This window comes from Eubalaena glacialis, chromosome 1, assembly GCF_028564815.1.
Source record: "Eubalaena glacialis isolate mEubGla1 chromosome 1, mEubGla1.1.hap2.+ XY, whole genome shotgun sequence".
NCBI classification, from domain to species: domain Eukaryota; kingdom Metazoa; phylum Chordata; class Mammalia; order Artiodactyla; family Balaenidae; genus Eubalaena; species Eubalaena glacialis.
Window position 1 is genome coordinate 222,724,903 of NC_083716.1, and position 8,275 is coordinate 222,733,177.

The following is an 8,275-nucleotide window of genomic DNA, read 5'->3' on the forward strand; positions in this document are numbered from 1 at the left end:
TTATATTTTACTCTTTAGTGCATCTGGCATGTGTTTTGGTGTATGGTGTGAGAAATGGATATGAATTGTTCTTGTTTCCAAATTGTGAATCTATTTTGTTGATTGAATTCCTCTTCTTTTCTGATTTGTGATGTCTTCTTTATTATACATCAAAATTTTTAAATTGCATGTTTTCATAAGAAATATACCAAAAGCCATTGGGATTACTTTTATTTATGTATTTTTTTTTTTGTATTGTGGCAGGTTATTTTGACTAGACGATTATGTGACTTGCTTTGGAGTAAAAGAAATTGGGTAATTGTGGACAACAGCCTGAAGTATGTAGGGAGCCCCAGGAACGTCTAGAGAGAGCAAAATCTGGAGCACCCTGTCTAAATTAGGGGTGCTTATCAGAATCATCTATGGAACTTAAAAAAAATTATAATCTTGGATTGTGTCCCCAGAAATTTTCATTCTGTAGGTTTTAGGAGATGTCTGAGCATCCCTGTTTTTAAAAAGCTGCACAGATGATTCTGATGTGTATCTCAATTGAGAACTATGGTCTAGAACAGGGGTCAGTAAACTATGGACCACATACCAAATCCAGCCTGCCATATGTTTTTATACGGCCCATGAGCCAACCATTTACATTTTTAAATGGTTGAAAAAAAATTTTTAAAGAATATTTCATGGCATATGAAATTAATATGAAATTCAAACTCCAGTGTCCAAAAATGAAGTTTTATTAGAATCCACCCATGCTTATGGGTTTATATATTATCTATAACTGTTTTCCCACTACAGTGGCAAAGTTGAGCAATTATAAAAGACTGCAGGGCCCACAAAGCAAAAAATATTTACCATCTGGCATGTTACAGGAAAAGTTTGTGACCCCTGGCCTAGAGTAGTGAAATGAGACTCAGAATTCCTTGGTTCTAGGGTATTACTGAAGTGCTGTCCCAGAATGATTTGTTGTCCATTTCAGAAGCAAAATTACTATAGTTATATCAAGGTTCTCAAGACAAGAAACAGAGCTGAAAGAGATTATAAACTGTAGATCTTCCATTTATGGCAATAAGGTGAATTCTATATCCTGAAATCCTGCTACAATATAGCCAAAATTGCTGTGTGGAATAGAAATAAACCACTCTTTAAATGCATGGCTGAACTGGAAAGAAAGTAAGGGTAAATTTCAGATGCATCAAACAAAGAAGAAAAACTGTATATATGTATAACTGAGTCACTTTGCTGTACAGAAGAAATTAACACGACATTGTAAATCAACTATACTTCAATAAAATTTTTTTAAAAATTTAAAAAGAAGGAGAAGGAGAAGAAAACAAACCCAGGTAGCTGAGAGTGCTCTGAAGCTGGCAGCTGCCTTAAGGGAATCTTCTGATATCTGGCGACTACTGGGGGGGGAATGGGACACAAAGCCTTGGGCCAAGGCAAAGTAGAGAGTTGAATTGTAATGTCCCCCACACCCCTTACCTCCCATGACACTGGGACTCTTGAGGACAACATCGTTACTGAGAGGGTGACCTAGAAAAACAAGGCACGCAAAGGAAGACAACAAAGAAACTTGCTGTCTCAGTCTTTGGTTCAGGGTAAGGAAAAAAATTCTCCCCTGCAGATTCATAACACAAATCTAGCTCCCATGCAGATTTGGGGCCTGGATTCACACAATGTGCAAGGTATGAAGATTCCAAGAATTTATTTTCAAGTTGGTAGTGCCCCAGGTACCTGGCAGCAGCAAATCTCTATCTTCTCTGGAAGAAGAAATGCTCACCACACGCCTCCTATAACTACCACATATAAAATTCCAAAAGACGTGAACTCACACAACAATAGATATACAAATACCAAAACACATGAGGGACTAAGGCACCATGAGTGAGAGTCAGAACATACAACAAATAGCAGAAGGAGTCCCCGAAAGACTTCGGATAAAGGAACTACTGGATACAGAATGTAAAGTAGCCATGTTTGATCAGTTTAAAGAATTAAAAGAGTAAATCAAAAGTCTGAGTAAGGAGCAAGAGATCATTCAAAATGACCAACAGACTGGGAGAAGAATGAGGTAGAACTTCTAGAAATAAAAAACCATAATACTTAAAATACTATACAATGTCAGTTTAATCCACTGTCCCACCTTTCAGGAGAACAATCGACTACCCGACTACCCGACATGGGTGGTGTAGGTAGAGATAAGATAGAGTTGGAATGAACTATAGAGAGCTCTGAAAGATAGGCTGAAGAGTTTGGAACTTATTCTGTGTGCCATGAAGAACCACTGACATTTTTTGAGCAGGAGTGGTGGTGGTGGTCATGGGCGGATTCAGGGTCCCATCATATTTAACCCCAAGCCTACCATCTTTCAGAGCACACAAATATGACCCTTCTTAAGAGACTCAGGGACCTTAAATATTGCAGCTAAATTTCAGGGTGAAAATAAGTGGCCATGTGGGGCAAGTGGCAGGTCTAGCCTATCACCAAAGGGACAAAACAGAAATTAATGGATGTAGGCATGGCCATGAAGAGGCAGGAAAAGGAAGAGCAGAAACCCAGGGAAAGACACAATGGGCTAAGAGAGTGGAGAAGTTTTGTAGGCAAAGGTGGATTGTGGCAAGGTGAATAGGGAGGTCAGTTAATGAAGGTGAAGGTGGGAGGGAAAATAGTAGAGTGAATACGTAGGTAAGTGGTTGCTGACTGAACTTAAGGTCACGTAGCATCAGCACCAGGGAGTTACCAGTAAAGCAATGTTTTGTGGCTCTGGGAACTTAAGTGGCTGGGAGGGGAGAGAGTTTCTTATTCGTTCTCTTCATTCTGAGGATCAAAGCCTTGATTTTATGATCATTCCTAAACTTTGTTAGTATCATTTCTCTAACATTTCTTATTTTTCAAAGTCCCTCATGAACCTCTTTTTGTACATTCATTGCTCTAATTGATGTTGTTACAATTATGACGCTGCAGCTCCCCTGCCCCTAAGTTTCTGCCCCTGCCTTCTGAAGTCTAATTTTTTAAAAATTTGCCCAGGCAGCTCCAGAGAGATTCTCTGATTCTGCTTACATCCTGTGTTTTCTGCCTGATCTTTGTAGGTTAATTTCATTGTGAGATGGCATGCAATTAATGAGACTTATTATGTTAATGAGCACAGAAGTTATTATTTAATAATTATGTTAGCGATGAAAACAGTTATGGGTTAATTGTTACATTTACTATTAAAATAACAAGCTGAGGGTTGAATTTATGTCTATAGTTCAGTTAAAAAGAAATTTAAACATAGAATTGTGATCAAGTGACTGGTATGTAGAAGACAAAAAATGTGTTTATACATGTAAAAGTTAACAGCTATCAACCTCACCAGTAAATGTGGTACAAGAAAGATTTTGACACAAAGAGACTTTGTACAGGGTGATCTTAGGTATTTTTTAAGAAAAGCAAAACTGTGAAAAAAACACTCCAGTTTGGAAGGACACCAATGGATAAGATATTGGGACCTTATGATAGACTGTAACGTCAAGGTCAAGAAAATATCAAATATCAACATAGAACAAAAGCCATAACCAGATCAGGTGACTTGCCTTCTTGGTCACTGAATAGCCATTGACTTTGGACAGTTCGTTTTACCCTCTTAGTATCGCAGTTTCCTAATCTATCAAAAGAGGCTTTAAAGTCTATGGAAATGAATATTTTTAGAGGCATTAACACCCACACACCAAAGCAACCAAGGCTATTCTCTAGAGTTGGTCTAAGTATCAGTGAAGTGTGTGTGTGTATATGTGTATGCACGCTTGCCCATAGACACATGCAGACATGGGACTAGGAAAAATTCTATAATTAGTCTGTTTGCAATGAGAAATCTTTGTCTGTAAATGATTTGTCTTAAAATCTCCTTCTTAAGACATTTGCATTGTGCCTTGCAAAAACTATTTGTTGTTAATGGCAAAGCAGGCTATGAGGGCATGTCTGAGTTCTGGGAAGGAGTGTCATGATCAATAAACCATGTCTGCCATGGCCAGCCCTTTACAATCACTTCTGATTTCTTGCATTTTCTTTATTATTATTATTTTAAAATTTGGTCTAAAAACTTTTTGGACACATATCCATTTTACATCAGTTTTCTTCTCTTTGTTTTGCTTGGACTCATAGCCTTTTGACCTGGGAGGGACCCTAGAGCTCATCTAATCCAACTGTATCATTTTATAGAAGACAAAGCTGAGGACCAGAGAGGGGAACGTATTTGTCCAAACTTACAGGGGTGATTTGTAGCAGATTTGGAACTAGAATTCCAGTCTTTGACTCCTTGTAAAATGGTTTCTTTGCTCTAAGCTTTCCAGGACTCATCATACGGTATGTCATAATAGTATATCGTTTTATCCTGGTAAAGCATTTTACAATTTTTAAAACACTTTTATATATATCATCTCACTGGACCCTAATAACATCCAATAAGATACACTCAGGCAGTTTTGTCTATATGTTAGCTAGATGAGAATCCTGAAATTCCCTTGTTCAAGGTCACATGATGAGTCAAAGTTAGCAGTGCTATTAGAAGCCAGTCTTTCCAGTTCTGGCTTACTGCTCTTGCATTGCTCCATGATATAGGAAAAATGGGATGAGATGATTGGGATTTATTTCAAAAACTCAAAAGCTGCTTTAAATTTACCTTGTAAATATTTTTTCAATATATCAATTCATCACATCTAAGAATTTCCCTTTGGCATATTTTGCACTGACCCTACACAATCTCTGCAGTAGCAGGAAGAAGCAGACTAACACTTGGGTTGTAAACAGCCCCGCTCTATAAGAACCGTTTCGTGCACTGTTCATGGATCAGAGATCTCAGCCTTGTGATACTGAGCAATGCCACTAATGAAGCCTTAAGACCTGTAGAGGTAGTAAAAGGCCTGTAGAGGTATTAAAATAAAGGTAAGAATTAGGAAGAATAAGAATGGAGCAAGTGACCCAGGACACAGAGGTAAAAGCAGAGGACCCCAACGTAGGGATGGTTGTGCCACCCGCCAGTGCCTTAAGGGCTCATGGAGTGTGGGGCTGGGAGGTAACTGGTGTCAGAGGCTCAGAGTTGGCATTTAGAATTACTCCTTTTCCCAGGTCTTTATTGACTGATTTCCTGCTCTGTTTGATATGGCCTAGGGCAGTAGCCAAAATGGATGAACCTTCATTTAGGTTTTTCCAGGTCCTGGTGGACATGGCCAGAATTAATAAAAACAGCTAACAGGTACTAAGATTAGCTTATAATGACAAAGCTAACATTTATTGAGCTAATAGTTATTAAAATTAGCTTTTATATAATAAGTAACAGGTATTGAACATTTATTAAGTGCCAGACCTGTTCTAGATACTCTGGGGGTATTAATAACACATTGAATTCTCAGAATTCTATGAGTAGTTCCCTTTGACAGTTGAGAAAATTGATGTGCAAAGAGGTGACATATCTTGCTCAAGGTCACACAGCTAGCAAGTGGTACAGTTAGGATTCAAAGCAGAATCCTTGGGATTAATTACCAGGCTACACAAGTAAATGTCAAGTAAATAGTGATACCAGAAAGGATTGATTACTTGGGCCCTCTAATGCCATCATTGCTTGGTAGGCATGCAGTTGCTTGAGGTGCAAACGGTGTGCCCAAGTGCAAAGTCAGCCACCAAGGGTGACTGTGCAGACTGGCCATTCCACACCCAGTATGTCAGTTTCCTGTACAACTGTGAAAACCACTTAGCTGAGAGGTGTGCAAATCACAGCCTCACCAGTGAGTGGTTCTCTGAGAGAATTAGAATATGCCAATCTCAACAGAAGTGTGCAGAAAAGTGTGGGTGTGACATTTTCAAGCCCTCCTTCACTGCTAGCTTCCAGCTATATACATTATCACGCCCTTTCAAAGGGAGAGGGAGAATTAGTCATGATAGGTGTTAGAATCAGGTCAGGGTTATTGGCAGCTTGCTGTGAGGGAGGAAAAAGGGATTAGGAACAAGAGTAATTCTCTGTCTTCATTGATTTCAGAGGCTGTTTACCTGCAAGTGTTTTCTACAACTTTCCTTCTTTTCGACAAATTCACAGTGCAGGGAAGAGATTTGCTCAATGGTGGCTCTGAGAGAGTCCTGCAGAGCTTCGAACTGCCAAGGTCAGGAAATGGAACACATGCTTTTTGCCAAGGCAATTTTTTTTCTCATCAAATTAGTGGTCATGCAGGGAAAAGGGCGATTGATAGGTCCAGAGGCAAGTATAGTGGGGAAGAAATAGCCGCAAGCCTGTGTTATAGCTTAGGATGAGAGCAGCTTAAAATTGTCTGTTTAGTTAAAACAGGGGCCTACCTTGGAGTGTTGGCTTCTGAGTGCCTGGCTTGAGGAAGGTCAGGTAGAATCTGTGCCATTGCTTCTGTTGCACCTTTTGGAAGCCATCAGAGGAATCATGAATTCAGTTAAAGCAGAGCCATAGGATTCAAAATAAGTAGAAATGATCTACTTTCAGGGTGAGGACACGCAAGATTTCCTTTGTTCTCCCAAGATAATTTGCTGTTTTATAGATTACAGATCTGTGATGAGGCTGAGTATTGTTTGAACCTGTCTAACTGCCCGGCTCTTTTAGGAGACAGCTGAGGAGGAAATACTCTTTTATTCATCCCTGTGAAACATTTCCCAATTAAAAACCAATCAAGCAAACAACCCAATAAACCTACATTTAAAGAATCTGAACCTCTCTATGAGCAAAATCCCAATATGTGGGAGCATGAGTTTGGAAATACAATTGTCCCTCAGGATCTTCGGGGGGTTGGTTCCAGGATCTCCCCCTGCACCCGGTGGATACGAATATCTGCAGAGGCGAAGTCCCTTATATAAAATAGCTGAGCATTTGCATATAAACTATGCACATCCTCCCATGTACTTTAAAATCTCTAGATTACTTATAATACTGAAGACAATGTAAATGCTATGTAAATAGATGTAAATACAATGTAAATATTATGTAAATATTTGCCAGCAAATTCAAGTTTTGTTTTTTGGGACTTTCTGGAATTTTTTTTTACCGACTATTTCTGATCCCAGGTTGGTTGAATCTGAAGGTGTGGAACCCGTGGGCAGAGGGCCAGCTGTACTTGTTTTTCAAATCCGAAGAGAGTAGAAGGTGTGAATATTATCTGGCAAATCCAGGGCATTGTTATTAGCTGTAAATATGAAAAACATTTAATAAGTTAACTTTCCCCTTTGAGTACAGCTAGGCATAAAGAGGCAGAGCGGCTGCCCCCAGGGAGCTGTTTATGAGTAACTTCAGCAGAGGAGGGGCTCCTTGCTGCCAAAGCCTAATGGGGTGCTGGGGAGAGGGTTTGCTCTGCTGCTTTCAAGTCAGCGCGACATAAGGACATAACGCAGCTGGATGGCAGCTCACGCGTGTGGCTGGGTCTCCACTCAGTCATAGCCCCTGGCTCTTCCTTTGAAGTGTCTCCTTTGGGAAGTGCTAATAAGAGCTGTTAACAACCACTGTGGTGCAGAGGAGCATGTGACAATCTAAGTATCTATGTGGTAGCTCAGTGCTTAAAAAGAAATGGAAACATAACTGACCCTGGACAAGGACCAGTAATCCTTGCTGACTGTCGGGACTCCAGAGTGAGATGTGTTTCTGTTTGAATAAAGTTCTCTGCCCCAGCCTAAAGGTGGATATCACTCTCCACTAGAGGAAGAGGAGGAGTCTGCAGGGTACGCTGCTTGTGATAGAGCCAATGCAAGGGGAGTTTCTCCAGGTGGTTTGTGGAACAGAATGTCTTGAAGTTATTGCTATTTGGAGAGTGTCTCCATGGAGACATTGGGTTTCTGTAACATTGGATGCTGGAGTCTTGTTCAGGGACAGCTGGGCACCAGAATGGCTTTGTCTGCTCTGACAAGGATAAGGCATAAAGCCTTGGCTGACACTGCATTTGGTTTAAGATCTGGGAGGACTTGAGTTTCCTAGGCATTCTCCAAATGGAAACTCACAGATTGGTAGTGTCACGGTGATGTAAGCCTGAGCATAAATGGGTAGGAATTTGTGTTCTCTCCCAACTCTGGTGGAGGGAGAAGCTGGGGCAGAGTCTCTGCACCTGCTCCTGGGCCAGGAAGCCTCCTTGCTGCCTCCTCTGCATCCTTGGTTACATAGTATGGAAAACTATAGCTGTGCATGGATGTGGCCTCTTCTCACCATTTGTAATGCTGCAAATAATTTCTCCATTTTACTCTGTTTAAAGTGTGTGTGTGTGTGGTGGGCGGGGGAGGAGGCTTAAATTAAACCAAATATAGAAATTAA